A 16,185-nucleotide genomic window follows, 5' to 3' on the forward strand; every position below is an offset into this window, starting at 1 on the left:
CCCTCCCAGATTCTCTTCCTCTCCTGAACACAGACATGTAGTCGAGGGGAATCAGCAGCCTTTCTGTACCTGTGATGCAAGAAGAAGGTGACGCTAATGTCAAACAGCTGAAGCCCCCCCAGAAACCACCAGCATCCAGGATTCTTATGCAAGAGAAGTAAGTCTCTTATCTGTTGAATCCACAAGTTTGTAAGGTTTCTGCTAAGTATAACTGATAAGCCTAAATGATGTGGAAAGTCACTTAATTCTGTGAGGCTCACTTTCTTCCACTGTAAAGTAAATATGAGAGTTAAGATATGTATGTAAAGTATCGTTATCTGTTTGACCTGTAGAAAAGGTAATGTCAGCTGTTCAAGAGGATGATGACAACCTTATTTAACTCTCACCCAAACCAATTGGACTAATCATCTCATTTACCCATTTTAAAGGCAACAAAACTGAGGTTCCATGAAGTTAATCACCTTCACCAAGATTACACAATTAGTAAGTTGAAGAGCCAGGATTCAAGTTCAGGAATTCTTATTTCAGGGCCACTGGGCCTAAACCACCATGATGCTAAGTAAAGCGACTCAACATAGTAAGAGCTAAAGCTAGTAACTGCTGGCTATAATGATTATGATAATGTTAGGCAACTATGAAGACAAGAACAGATACATCCTAATTTTCATTCTGGAAAATAATAAATTCTCATTAATTCAACATTAATTTTATTTTTCTGCTTAAAATTAGGATGATCTCACTTCTTTATTGAAACAGGAATACATAGTACTCATCACTGAAGGCAATTTTGTTCCTTTAAAACACAAAAAGGGAACTAATAATAGTGTATCATGTGTACATGTGTGGTAAGTCATGTCTGCCTCTTTGCAACCCCATGGACTGTAGCCCATCAGGTTCCTCAGTCCATGTGATTTTCTAGGCAAGAATACTGGAGTGGGTTGCCATTTCTTCCTCCGGGGGATCTTCCCAACCCAGGAAACAATCGAACCGGCATCTCCTGTGGCTCCTGCATTGGTAAGCATATTCTTTGCCACTGTGCCACTTAGGAAGCCCAATAACAGTATATGCCAACCAAAACTTGCAATACCTAATGTGAGCTAAATGCTTTTGTGACTCTTGTCTAACAAAAAGGTAAGCAATGACTGTTTATGGTGAACATCTACAAAGCACTATACCAGATAATTTTAAATTATTTTTGCCCAAAGGGAGATTTTACAAGCCAGTGCTAAAGTTAGGAAGTGGCTGCTGCTGTTAGCAATCATCAATGTCATCATCACCATCAGTTATATACCTAGAACTTATATCAAACTAGCATATACTCAACTTTAGGTACCACTTTGGGAACATTTTCCTTCAAACTCCAGAAAGTTTTCTTTGGTGAAATAAATGAAACCAACTTTAAAAAAAATTCATGCTGAAGGTATAGTATTTAGAAAACAAGCAAAATTCAAGATTAAAGTTTCTAAATAAACTACATTCAAGAAATAGGCAGGCTAACATATTTCCAGTTGCAATTAGGAAAAGATATTTAGTTTCTGGAACAGATTGAGACTTTAAGAGTTTATGTTTAGCTGTGAACATTCAAAAATAGTTTGGCATATGTCTTTCCAGTAAATAAAAAATAAAGGTGAAGGTTGAAACTAAATGGATGGTGAGTAAAATAGAAGTTTTGAGGTGATGTTAATTCAAGTAAAAATGTTAAGTCGCAAAATACATACCTTCACAGCAACATATTTTGGAAGCCAGATAACTTTAAATCATATATTCCACACTGGAAGACGGGTAGCTTTCTCCACCACATATCATAACAAATACTCGATAACCACATTTTCAAAGAAGGACTGTATATTTTAAATGCTTTTAAGGAAAATACATCAAGGAAAGAATCATTTGCTTAATAAATTAAAAAATGACACAGGCAACAGCATAAAATCCACATGAACATTATAATATGCTCAAGCAGTATTAATTAAGGGTCTAATTATACCTATTTCATAGCTAATTTGCATTTTTTAAAGGAACATAAAGTATTCTATTTTAGGTCCAAAATTAAGGTTCTGAAATAAAATTTTAGAGGAAAGCTAACTGCAGTATACTTATGGAAAAAAAATCTGTTCTTAAAAATTAAAACAAGTGAAAAGCAAAGCATCATATTTTCAAGTATAGGACTATGTTGAACCTGAATTTACCAAATGAAAGAAGTAATGCATATAAACTGAGACATTTATAGTGTCATTTATAGGCTTTTAAGAGGGCTTCCCAAGAGCTCAGTGGTAGAATCCACCTGCCATGCAAGAGATGTAGGAGACATGGGTTCAATCCCTGAGTCAGGAAGATTCCCTGGAGGAGGAAATGACAACCCACTCTGGTATTCTTGCCTGAAAAATCCCATGGACAGAAGAGCCTGGGGGACTATAGTACTTGCAATCGCAAAGAGTCTAACACAACTGAGCACTACAGTCTTTTAAAGTATTTTTCAATTATTATAATGCTGGGATTTTTTTTGAAATAGGAGACCTCCAATCCACTGCTTTTTGAACAATTCTCTTGGTTTAAGTAGAGCTTCCCAGGTGTCGGAGTGGGAAAGAATCTATCTGCCAATTCAGGAGCCACAGGTTCCATCCCTGGGTTGGGAAGATCCTCTGGAGGAGGAAATAGCAACCCCTCCAGTATTCTTTCCTGGAAAACCCCATGGACAGAGGAGCCTGGCGGGCTACAGTCCATGGGGTAACAAAAGTCAGACACAACTGAGAGAGTGAGCATGCCTGGCTAAATTAACCTAGGCTTAAATTCTGGGGTTCAGTTCAGTTCAGTCGCTCAGTCATGTCAGACTCTTTTCGATCCCATGGACTTCAGCATGCCAGGCTTCCCTGTCCATCACCAACTCTGAGAGCTTGCTCAAACCCATGTCCGTTGAGTCAGTGATGCCATCCAACCATCTCATCCTCTGTCGCCCCCTTCTCCTCCTGCCCTTAATCTTTCTCAGCATCAGGGTCTTTTCTAGTGAATCAGTTCTTCGCATCATGTGCCCAAAGTATTGGAGTTTCAGCTTTAGCATCAGTCCTTCCAACGAATATTCAGGACTGATTTCCTTTAGGATGGACTGGTTGGATCTCCTCGCAGTCCAAGGGATACACAAGAGCCTTCCCAACAGTTCGAAAGCATCAATGCTTCAGCGCTCAGCTTTCTTTATGGTCTAACTCTCACATCCATACATGACTACTGTAAAAACCAGAGCTTTGACTAGATGGACCTTTGTTGGCAAAGTAATGTCTCTGCTGTTTAATATGCTGTCTAGGTGGGTCATAGCTTTCCTTCCAAGGAGCAAGCATCTTTTAATTTCAAGGCTGCATTCACCATCAGCAGATTTTGGAACCCCCCAAAATAAAGTCTCTCACTGTTTCCATTGTTTCCATCTATTTGCCATGAAGCAATGGGACTAGATGCCATGATCTTAGTTTTCTGAATGTTGAGTTTTAAGCCAACTTTTTAACCCTCCTCTTTCACTTTCATCAAGAGGCTCTTTAGTTGTTCTTTGCTTTCGGCCACATAGACATCACCAGATGGTCAATAACCAACTGAAATCAGACTGATTACATTCTTTGCAGCCAAAGATAGAGAAGCTCTATACAATAAGCAAAAACAAGACCAGGAGCTGACTGTGGCTCAGATCATGAACTCCTTATTGCAGAATACAGACTTAAACTGAAGAAAGAAGGGAAAACCACTAGACCATGCAGGTATGCCCTAAATCAAATCCCTTACAATTATATAGTGGAAGTGACAAACAGATTCAAGGGATTAGATCTCATAGACACAGTTCCTGAAGAACAATGGATGGAGGTTCGTGACATTGTACAGGAGGCAGGGATCAAGACCATCTCCAAGAAAAAGAAATACAAAAAGGCAAAATGGTTGTCTGAGGAGCCCTTACAAGTAGCTGAGAAAAGAAGAAAAGTGAAAGGCAAAGGAGAAAAGGAAAGATATACCCATCTGAATGCAGAGTTCCAAAGAATAGCAGGGAGAGATAAGAAAGCCTTTCTCAGTGATCAATGCAAAGAAATAGAGGAAAACAACAGAATGGGAAAGACTAGAGATCTCTTCAAGAAAATTCAAGATACCAAGGGAACATTTCATGCAAAGATGAGCACAATAAAGGAAAGAAATGCTATGGACCTAACAGGAGCAGAAAAATATTAAGAAGAGGTGGCAAGAATACACAGAAGAACTGTACAAAAAACATCTTCATGACTCAGATAACCACAATGGTGTGATCACTCACCTACAGCCAGACATCCTGGAATGCGAAGTCAAGTGGGCCTTAGGAAACATCATTACGAACAAAGCTAGTGGAGGTGATGGGAATTTCCCAAAGAAAGGCAACGCCAAAAAGTGTTCAAACTACCACACAATTGCACTCACCTCACATGCTAGCAAAATAATGCTCAAAATTCTCCAAGTCAAGTTTCAACAGTACGTGAACAGTGAAATTCCAGATGTTCAAGCTGGTTTTAGAAAAGGCAGAGGAACCAGAGATCAAATTGTCAACATCCGCTGGATCATTGAAAAAGCAAGAGTGTTCCAAAAATATATCTACTTCTACTTTATTGACTATGCCAAAGACTTTGACTGTGTGGATCACAACAAACTGTGGAAAATTCTTCAAGAGACGGGAATACCAGACCACCTTACCTGCTTCCTGAGAAATCTGTATGCAGGACAAGAAGCAACAGTTAGAACTGGACATGGACTAACAGACTAGTTCCAAATGGGAAAAGAGTATTGTCACCCTGCTTATCTAACTGCTATGCAGAGTACATCATGCGAAATGCTAAACTAGATGAAGCACAAGCTGGAATCAAGATTGCCAGGAGAAAGATCAATAACCTCAGATATGCAGATGACACCACTCCACCCTTATGGCAGAAAGTGAAGAACTAAAGAGCCACCTGATAAAAGTGAAAGCGGAGAATGAAAAAGTTGGCTTAAAACTCTGGGCTAAAAGAGCTTTTACTGTACATACTGATTGTCGGAGGATTAGAACCAAAGGCCTTTTGCCCTCCACACTCATGTTCTTCCTGACACTTGCCCTGCTATCAGTATCTCCTTCCTATCATTTTTATTTCTAAAATTTTAGAAAGCAGTTTTAGAGGAATGTAAAAAAAAAAAAAAAAAGAACAAGGAAAGAAGGAGAACCAAGAAAAAGGAGGCATATGACAATTTCAGAAATGAAAATGGTCAACAGACAGTATTGAATACTATAGAGAGCTTCAGCAAAAATAACTGGGCAGAGGACTAGAAGGTCACTGATGCATTTAAGAGGGAGCTTTTAGTTGGCACTTGGCTAGGGCAGAGTCAGGTGGGCTGAACTGAGGAAGAAATGAAATGTAGAAAACAAGGGCAATCTGGGAGACAGGGAGGAAGAGAATAGTTTGAAGGGTAAAATGTTTCAAATTTTATCAAATTTTCTAGAAAAGATAATATCAGAGAAAATTTAAAGCAGAGAATAGGAAAGCCAGGGAGTACTAAGTTGAATTAATATGAATATTTCAGATATTCAACTATTTTTTTTTTACTCTAAAAAGTAGCAATTTCATATAAATTAAACTAATGTATGAACTTAATTTCAATAACGAAGGAGATAAAGTGATCTGCTAAGGAGGTGGAAGAGAGGAACAAGAGGACTAAGAGTGAAAAAGGTAAGGTAACAAGGATTCTACCAGAAATAAATGAAAGCATTTTCAGAACTCTGCTTAAAGTCCTACAATATGATCCTATGCCGAATACACCTGGCAAGGTTGTTATCCTCTGAAAGGATCCCATCTGCTAGTTTTACCTTTGCATTTATTTCACTTTTAGAAACAAAGCTATTGAGCTCTAACAGGATGCCTGAACCTGAACACTGCAAGATTTCTTTTGGGGGAAAAAAAATCACTCTTGCTTAATGTGGCACAAACACAAAGCTGCACTGATGCTGTTGCCTTTTTTTTGTTGTTTTTTTGCTGATACAGAAGATATAGAAACTTAGAGCCCAGTATGAAAAGCCGAGACATTACTTTGCCAACAAAGGTCCATATAGTCAAAGCTACGGTATTTCCAGTAGTCATGTATGGAGGTGAGAGTTGGACTATAAAGAAAGCTGAGCACCAAAGAAATGATGCTTTCAAACTGTGATGTTGGAGAAGACTCCTGAGAGTCCCTTGGACTGCAAGGAGATCCAACCAGTCAATTCTAAAGGAAATCAGTCCTGAATATTCATTGGAAGGACTGATGCTAAAACTGAAGCTCCAATACTTTAGCTGCCTGATGCAAAGAACTGACACATTGGAAAAGACCCTGATGTTGGGAAAGATTGAAGGCCAAAGGAGAAGTGGATGGCAGAGGATGAGATGGTTAGATAGCATCACCAACCTGATGGACTTGAGTTTGAGCAAGTTCTGGGAGTTGGTGATGGACAGGGAAGCCTGGCATGCCGCAGTCTATGGCATTGCAAAGAGTCAGACACGACTGACTGACTGAACTGATGAAGTTGCTAATTTCAGGTCTACTGTTTATCTATATCTTAATTTCTCATAAATTCAGCTGCAAATGGCAAACATCTACAGAATAACCACATGTCTAAAACCAAGCTCCATGCCCTGCCCTATGAACAGCAACTCTATCCAACTTCCCTTTTGCTGTGACCTCCATCTTTCTAGTCATCTGGGCTGGTACCAGTCACCAAAACCTATCAGTCAACTTCTTTGAACAGTCTCTCCTAACTTTCCTTTCCCATTTTTTCTTACTCTGGTCCAACCAGTAGTCAGCCCATCTAGATATCTATGATAGTCTCAGAACTGGCCTGCGCATCCACTCCCATATCACTACCAGTGTATCATCCAAAAACACCAGTCCCCAAATTCAGCTCCTTTGTATCTCCACCATCACAAATTTTCATCTTGAAATTCAGTTTTCTGTAAGGATCCTTGCCTGTCTAGTAAAGCAAATATTTAATTGTTGTATTTTAGTCATTAAGTTGTGTGCAACTATTTGTGACCCCATGGACTTTTGCCCACCAGGCTCCTCCGTCCATGAGATTTCCCAGGCAAGAATACTGGAGCGGGCTGCCATTTCCTTCTCTAGGTGATCTTCCTGATGGAGGGACTGAACCCATGTCTCCTGCTTAATAGGTGGATTCTTTACCACTGAGCCATCTGGGAAGCCCAAATATTTCATTACCCCTTAAAATTTCATCCAAGCCATGGGCTCTTGACCCATGATGATTTTAAATATGTACACACGTTATGTTAATACCTCCCTCTAAAAGGTGGGGACTAACTCCTCAGCCACTGAATGTGGGCTGGGCTTACTGACTTACTTCTAATGAAGAGAATATGGCAGAAGTGACAATGTCTGACTAGGTCATAAAGGACATCACAACCACTTCCAAGGTCTCTCTTATTCACTCAGGGGAGAGCTAACTGTTATGCGGTGAGGACACTCAAGGAGCCCTGGAGAAGTCCATGTGGTAAGCCCTAAGGCGTCCTGCCCACAGCCAGCACTAACTTGCCAGGCATGTGAGGCAGCCACTTTGGAAGCAAAATCTCCAGCCCTAGTTAAGCCTTCAGATGACTGCAGCCTGGCCAATATCTTAAATGAAGCTCATAATAACCCTGAGCCAGGACGGTCTAGCAAAGATACTCATAAATTCCTGACTCACAGCAATTGCATGTGATAATAAATGTTTATTGCCTTAATCCATTAAGTTTTTGAGTAATATGTTACACAGATGGAGAAGACAGGCTTTTCTCAATTCTGTGCCATTGCTCATGCCATCTCCTCCACCACTGTCCTCTCATTATCCATCTTCCAATGCCCCTTCCCCTACCCTTCAGATTCAAGCCAAAGTTTCATCTCCGTGAGGAGCCCCCTTCTTTTTTTCATAAAACCACTTCAACTCTTACTTCTCCAGTTCTACTTTGAACACGTCTATGCCTAATCACATCATTCATTTAGGCATTCATTCATATATTCCTGTGTTACTGGGCTATATGCATCTTTCCTCTTAAAGACATCATACAATTCTTCTAAACTGCATTCAGTTCAGTTCAGTTCAGTCGCTCAGTCATGTCCAACTCTTTGCAACCCCATGAATCGCAGCACGCCAGGCCTCCCTGTCCATCACCAACTCCTGGAGTTCACTCAGACTCACGTCCATCGAGTCCATGATGCCATCCAGCCATCTCATCCTCTGTCGTCCCCTTCTCCTCCTGCCCCCAATCCCTCCCAGCATCAGAGTCTTCTCCAATGAGTCAACTCTTCGCATGAGGTGGCCAAAGTACTGGAGTTTCAGCTTTAGCATCAGTCCTTCCAAAGAAACCCCAGGGCTGATCTCCTTTAGAATGGACTGGTTGGATCTCCTTGCAGTCCAAGGGACTCTCAAGAGTCTTCTCCAACACCACAGTTCAAAAGCATCAATTCTTCGGCACTCAGCTTTCTTCACAGTCCAACTCTCACATCCATACATGACCACTGGAAAAACCATAGCCTTGACTAGACGGACCTTAGTTGGCATTCAGCACACTGTAATTAAGATACTCAACATCTGCTGAGAAAATTAGCAAGTCGTACATACACAGCGCACCCCGGAAGTGCATTTGATGAGTACGTATAAAGTAGAGGTTAACAATATGGACTTAGAGCTAACAGTCTCTCCTCTCTACTTATTTACTACCCGCCCCGCTGTCCTTGGGTAAGTTACTTTAAATCTCTGTAAGCCTTTATTTCTTCAGTGCTTTTTAATAAGGATTCTAACAGTATCTATTTTAGTATCTACTTAATAAAAAGATGTTTAAAAAAACACACGCAAATCTCTCAGCAAAGTGCCTGGCACAGAGTGTTCAACAAATGTTAGTTATTATTGCTTGTATTATTAACCACAAATGACAAAGGACATGTTGAAATTCTGGGTTCCTGAAAGTCGCTAGATGTAATCAAGTGGCAATTTAAATTAATATGAAATTCTACAAACTAAAACAGGATTCACAATTTCTATTAAGATAATTTAATTTTTCTAAAATCTACTTTTAAGTCAATAGAACTACAGCCTGAAGCAACTGTACAAGTGCAGCCTTGACTTTTTCTCCTTGTTGTCCTAATAGGATATTAACTTCAAAGCTTTTGTGGGAACACTTAATTGCTTGCATTCCTTAACAAGTAGCCACCATAGGAGTTTCAGATACACTTTTAACCTTTACAGTCCTGAGAAAGTATATAAGGCAAACTTACAAGACATTTAAATTTACACAGTCTCTGGGTTGATACAGCTGCACGTATGTGAATAAGCCACAAAAAGTAAATGAATTTTGTACATCAATCAAAATAGAATCCAATAGAAAAAAAAATCAAAATAAAAGAACACTGCTATACCATATACCTGAGGGAAGGTGGGTGGGAAACTATAATGTTATTCATTAAAAAATTTTTTTATTGTGGTATAATTGACATTTGCTATAATATTAGTTTCAGGGGTACAATGTAATGATTCACTATTTCTGTATATTGTGAAAAGGTCTCCACAAGTCTAGTTTACATCCATCACCATAAACAGTAACAAATGTAACTTTTTGTGATGAGAACTTTTAGGATCTACTCTCTAAACAACTTTCAAATATGCAACACAGTATTATTAACTGTAGTAACCATGTGGTGCATTTTATCTCCATGTCTTATTTATTTTATAACTGGAAATTTGTACCTTTTGACCACTTTCACCATTTTACCCACCCTGCAACCTCTGACAACCACCAATCCATTCTCTGTATCTATGAGCCCCGTCCCCTTTTTTTTTGTCTAATGTTATTCAGAGTCAGCATTACATGTGTTTCATGAACTCAGATCATTCCTAAGCTATTTTATAATTTACATATATTCTTGCTGCTGCTGCTGCTAAGTCGCTTCAGTCGTGTCCGACTCTGTGTGACTCCATAAATGGCAGCCCAACAGGCTCCCCCATCCCTGGGATTCTCCTGGTAAGAACGCTGGAATGGGTTGCCGTTTCCTTCTCCAATGCATGAAAGTGAAAAGTGAAAGTGAAGTTGCTCAGTCCTGTCCGACTTGTAGCAACCCCATGGACTGCAGCCCACCAGGCTCCTCCATTCATGGATTTTTCAGGCAAGAGTACTGCAGTGGGCTGCCATTGCCTTCTCCAACATATATTCTTAACCATTTCCTAAAAAATAATCGGAGCTCTGTTGAGAAAACCTAATAGAATGATTTTCAATAACCACTCTATTTAAAAACAAGCCTACTTTTTAACTGTGAACCAAGTCCTCTGGAATAAAAAAAGCTACTTAATTTAAATTCTTATTTTCTCTTTCCCCCTACCAATATACCTTGAAAACTTTAGTTTTTGAAACATTCAGTATCCATTCCACTCTTTATGTGACCCTATACATCACACAACCTGAAATAGAAACAAAGACTGGAAAATTAACTTGTTTATTCCACCTCAGTGTCAAACAAAAGTACAAATAATATTCAGTGCATGTGCTAGTTACCTTAGAACTGCCAATCATGCTTGTTTTGAAACCTTTTGATTTTCAGAGCTGTCAATCTTATGTGTTGTAAGAGAGAAGTGAGTATAGAAATAATGCTTTAAGAGATGCAATCTTCATGAAACATGAATAAATCAATGGACTTTACTCATAAAATTGAATTTTAGGATTTGACAGAAAGGTATACAATTCTCACAAAAAAATCAAAATATAAATTAATGAAATAAAAACACTTAAGAGAATAAGGCTCTTTAACTAAAAAGGTAAGCATGGTTCAGCCATAAGGATTTGATATTTCAGTAAAAAAGAGGAATGTTCTTTAACTGATACTAATATGAAGTATTATAACCATTGAGTGGGAAAGGGAGAATCAAACTAATCTAAATCTGGACATTAAAAAAAATGTTTTTGAAGCAGGCAAAAGCATCAACATAATAAATTTCCATTCTCCACCTCCCCAGTACAACTCAGTTTTCTATTTACCTATTCATTCGTGTCTAAAATCAAACACCATCAGAAGCTTTGCCCTCTGAATTGCAAGCCACAATTAGTCACCAACACCTGTTTCTTCTATCTCCTAAATTACTAGTAAAAATCTCCTTTCCTGACCCCTAGACTTAATTCCTAGGAGAAGGCAATGGCACCCCACTCCAGTACTCTCGCCTGGAAAATCCCATGGACAGAGGAGCCTGATAGGCTGCAGTCCATGGGGTCGCACAGAGTTGGACACGACTGAAGCGACTTAGCAGCAGTAGCAGCAGCAGACTTAATTCACATTTTTGTTATTTCTTCCCAGAAGCTTCCTTACTGGCCTCTCTAACTCTGGCTTCATTCTTCTAATACATACTCCACATCACAGCCAGAATGATCTCACTGAAACACAGTGTGGTCCCTATTACCTGTCAGGATATTTTAATATCTTTACCACTTTCAGCATAAAGCCTCAATGTCTGAAAATGATACATAAACCCCTTGAGGACCTGGCTCCTGCCCATGTCCCTACTCTCCCAATTCACTTCTCCTAAACGTAATCCAACTAAGCCACTTGAGTTCTCTCTCACTGAAAACTCTGGCAAGTACAGCTCCCTCTCATTTCCTGCACTTCGTGTCTCCTATCCCTCCGCTACAACTCAGTTCAACTGCTAGTTCCTCTGGGAAACTGTCTCTGCCACAAGCTGACTCCATCATGGATCCCCTCTTCTCCGGGCTGGTAGGGTACAGTAAACAAAACTTGACATGCTACTATCTGCATTGGTTTACATCTCTATCCCCCAGCTGAATCACAAACTCCCTGAACACTGGGACTGTCTTTCATCTGTACATTGCTAACATAAAACAAGAAGTGGTGCACAATAGCTGCTCATTAAATGTTTGCTGACTCAGTGAAAAATTATGCTATGGCCTATTTGTTTAAAAATAAGGTTAATAAAATCAGCAACTTAGTTCTTGAGATTAATAAAATGTATTATGGGTACATTCCAACCCAACCAAACTAATCAATGCCATAAAGCAATACTTTGCACAAGGGCTTCTCTTATGGCTCAACTGGTAAAGAATCTGCCTGTAATAAGGGAGACCTGGGTTTCGATCCTTGGGTTGGGAAGATCCCCTAGAGAAGGGAAAGGCTACCCACTCCAGTATTCTGGACTGGAGAATTCCATGGACTGTATAGTCCGTGGCATCGCAGAGTCGGACCTGACTGAGTGACTTTCACTTCACTCACTGTAAGAACTGGCACCATCTCAAGTAGTATTTGAGATCCAATAATCCCATCCTATTTTCACTACTGTTCCCACTAGAGGTGTGAAAGTCTCAACCACGACAACTGCTCCTGTCCAGGACACTCAGTACCTTGATTACAACAAACACTTTTCTGATATGTGACCATCCCTATCAAGGGCTTCAGTGAACATGCAGTCAACATAGGGGCAAGACCCCGACATGGTTACATGTCACTGATCAGGAAGTTAGTTAGCTGGTGACATCAAGTCTCCACAGAACTCAGTGAGAATTAAGCAGGGGAGCTTAGGAGTGGTCAAGACATACATTGACGTTCGCATATTAAAGTACATACACTTTACTTACGTAAGAGGCTCTGAGGTCCTTATTCAAACTCTAGTTATCTTATTTTAAGCACAATTTTGATGACTGGTTTCCCAGGCATCAGAATATTAGAAGAAAATTAGGAAGTCTAAGAAAGCTAAAAATGCAGACACAAATACAAACAGAAAAAGAAACATGACACCCAAAGGTGAAACACAAAAACTACAAAACTGGATGGTTACATGGCTGACTAACAATAATTCTATATATTTAAGTTTTGATACAATACAGAAATTAATGTTCATAATTATGACCTTGGGTCATCAAAACAAAGACAAGTTAAACAACTTTAGGTCTAATAAGGTTCAAGAAAACAAATGATACATTTTATAAAATGACTCAATTAAAAAAAATAAAAAATAAAAAAATAAAATGACTCCATTAAAAATTGTGTTATACACAAAGAGTCAACTTTCTACCCTTTGCAAAATAAACTTTTTTGAAATATGTCACTCCCAAATAACACGAGGCATGCTGACTCTAAGCAACTTATCATTGTCAGACATTAACTAGTTTCTGTGACATTAACTAGTTTCTGTGACTACAGGAGTCACCACAATCATGATTCACAACCATTTCAAAACAAAGCCTGGACCTGCTGGCCATTACAGTATTGGTGGTAATACTACCCAAACACACTGTACCGTGGACACCATAACCCAGGATATTAGAACTGACTACCTACCAGTCTTTAACAGACCTCTATAGAGATTCACTACCATACTGCTTTTAAGGTCCCTGGTATAAAGCTAGTTCGTATGTCAGACTATTTTAAGGAAGTTTCTATAACACTTAGTACTAATAGCTACATGCTGTAGGATTTAGAGAGCAGCACAGCAAAGTGAAAGAACATTCCTGAGTGATGGATACACACAACCCTAGGCTTTAATCTCTGCCTTGTTAATTACACCTGTGTGACTGCACCACCTTGTTTATGCTCAGAGACTTACTTTCATTTGGGAAATGGGGGTAATATCTTCTATTGCCTATGCTTCTTGTGTAGAACAAATCAGACAATGTACATAAGGTGCCAACATATGTTTTAAAAAGCCTGGCTATCATGATTATCAGATACAAAAATGAATGATCTTAATCCACACTAGGGCAAATTTTGTGAAATTGTGTGCTGTATTAATAACAGGTAAATGTTTAAAGGGAAAAGTGTTTTATATTTTTAAGTCACAGTAGAAGTCCCCTGACTCATAGACTGGTTCATGGAAAAGCAGGTCCAAGTGAGGAGGACTCCATAAAACAAGTATACACATACACTGCAGAGATATTAACTTAGCAATTAATGCAAATATTCTGAGAGGGGGCCAGGCCTTCTTACTGAGGAGAGGTCCACTCACTGGAGCTCTGCACTGATCTCCTTAAATAAACAATATCTATACTGCAAAGTCTGGGACTGCCGGAGTCAGTCACTTTAAACTAACACAGGGAAAGAAAGAACTGCTGCCCTCATCCCCATCTTTACAGTTTACTTAAACTAATTCAATAGCAATTTTATTTTTAAAAGATTTCTTTATGGTGCCTTTCTAAAACATTAAAATTAGCTTTTATAAGAACAAAGACCCTTTTGAAACTCCTATTTTATTAATTTATGTAATAATCAAATAAATTATTAAGCAATAATATAAATGGGTTTGGGAACAAACACAACTAGCTTTTGCTAAATATATACCTCAACTGAAAGAAGCAAAAACGCCCAGTTATGGTACAGAACTATTAGTTTCTAATTGTCTAATTCTAAGTGCTGATACCATCCTAAAGCAGATCAGTCCTGGGTGTTCATTGGAAGGACTGATGTTGAAGCTGAAACCCCAATACTTTGGCCACCTGATGTGAAGAGCTGACTCATTTGAAAAGACCCTGATGCTGGGAAAGATTGAGGGCAGGAGGAGAAGGGGACGACAGAGGATGAGATGGTTGGATGGCATCACCGACTCAATGGACATGGGTTAGGGTAGACTCCGGCAGTTGGTGATGGACAGGGAGGCCTGGCATGCTGCAGTTCATGGGTTCGCAAAGAGTCGGACATGACTGAGCGACTGAACTGAACTGAACTGAAGTGCTGTTATGGGTTAATGGGTTTTATAGAAGAAAGTCTTGATTAAATTTAACAAGTCAGTTAATTCAATGATAACTGCCAAAAAAGTTAATGCCAGGGTCATTTTGATTTGCTATAATCTGACTTCTGATTCCAAGTCATAAGTTGATGTTTAAAAAACAAAATGATTAAAACTTTTGAGGCTGGTACTGTAAGAGTTAGGTCCCAACCACACTGCCAAAATTTCTGAATGTAATTATAATATGTCTACTTTGCAACTCACTCAAAGTAGATCACACTATTTTTCATGCCTAAATACTATACTTTATATTCTAAATACTACTATTAATGCAATGTCTTTCTAGACTTAATTTTTCTTTTAAAAGTGTTTTTCGAACTTTTTTTGTATAATAGAAATACTCACCACCACTCCCCCCAACACCTTAAACAAGATATTACCAGAACTGTAGTATATAAAAACAATGAAAGCAGAGCTGCTCTGAAATAGGACCTAACTGCCCCCTTTTCTCCCAGAGCAATCTCTGAAGCCTTTTTGCATAACTCTATCCGATTCAGTGGATATGAACCTGGGCAAACTCTGGGAGATGGTGAGGGTCAGGGAAGCCTGGCATGCTGCAGTCCATGGGGTCGCAAAAAGTTGGACATGACTTGGCAACTGAACAACAACATGCTTCTTGGGACAAAAACGGAAAACTTGTTCTTTTAAACAACAATCAGAAATGAATATTAAAACAAAAAAGCTATAGAACTTATTAAAAGGTTGTAATTTAGCTAATTAAAATATTCAGTTAACCAAAACAATTTGGGATCCTTATCAGTTATCACTTTTTTTAAAAAGAAGCATTCTGGTGGCATTTTAAACATTTAGCAATAGAAGCAAGGGTCAAAGGTCTTCTCTGATTACTGTTATCTTCTACTCACTGAACATCTTGTCATCATATTACCTCTTCTTACTCATTTAATTACCAATTTTTAAAACTGATTTGTGCACTAGTTTATTATCTATCCTCCATTCTCCCAAGAGAGTAAGTTCCCCCAACTTCATGGAAGCAGAGAGCTAATCTGTCTTATTTATGAGCCCTTATAACAGTGCCTGCCAAACCGAAGAGATTCTAAACTCTTGTGTACTGTTAGCAAGAGCAACAGCAGATCATTTTTCATTAATAGAAAATATATCAGTAATTTGCAAATGAAGTATTATTTCATCATGTAAAGAAATCCTTTCTTCTCCTCCCTACAACTGATAAGCTTTACATCGTGCCACCATGGATGCCACCCACATGAACTGGCTATCCTTATTCTTACAAGTTGACCTAATGTGAAGCCAGACCAGCAGGTATTAGCTTTATAGGAAGATGCATTTTATATAAGTCTGCTGAATTATGAATATTTTACCTGCTCAGCCAAATTTGTTATAAACTGGCAAATGCCAGTGATATACATGTTTCTTTATATTTGTATATATTACAAATTTATGGA

The 16,185-nt window shown here is 38.8% G+C and overlaps 1 protein-coding gene across 1 annotated transcript in view; it reads right to left on the reverse strand.

Annotated features, from left to right (window-relative positions):
- Positions 1-16,185, reverse strand: part of MRPS28 (mitochondrial ribosomal protein S28) — a 106,746-nt gene that overhangs the window by 75,899 nt on the left and 14,662 nt on the right. The window lies entirely within an intron of this gene.

The sequence above is a fragment of the Budorcas taxicolor genome, chromosome 14 (assembly GCF_023091745.1).
Source record: "Budorcas taxicolor isolate Tak-1 chromosome 14, Takin1.1, whole genome shotgun sequence".
Lineage (NCBI taxonomy): Eukaryota > Metazoa > Chordata > Mammalia > Artiodactyla > Bovidae > Budorcas > Budorcas taxicolor.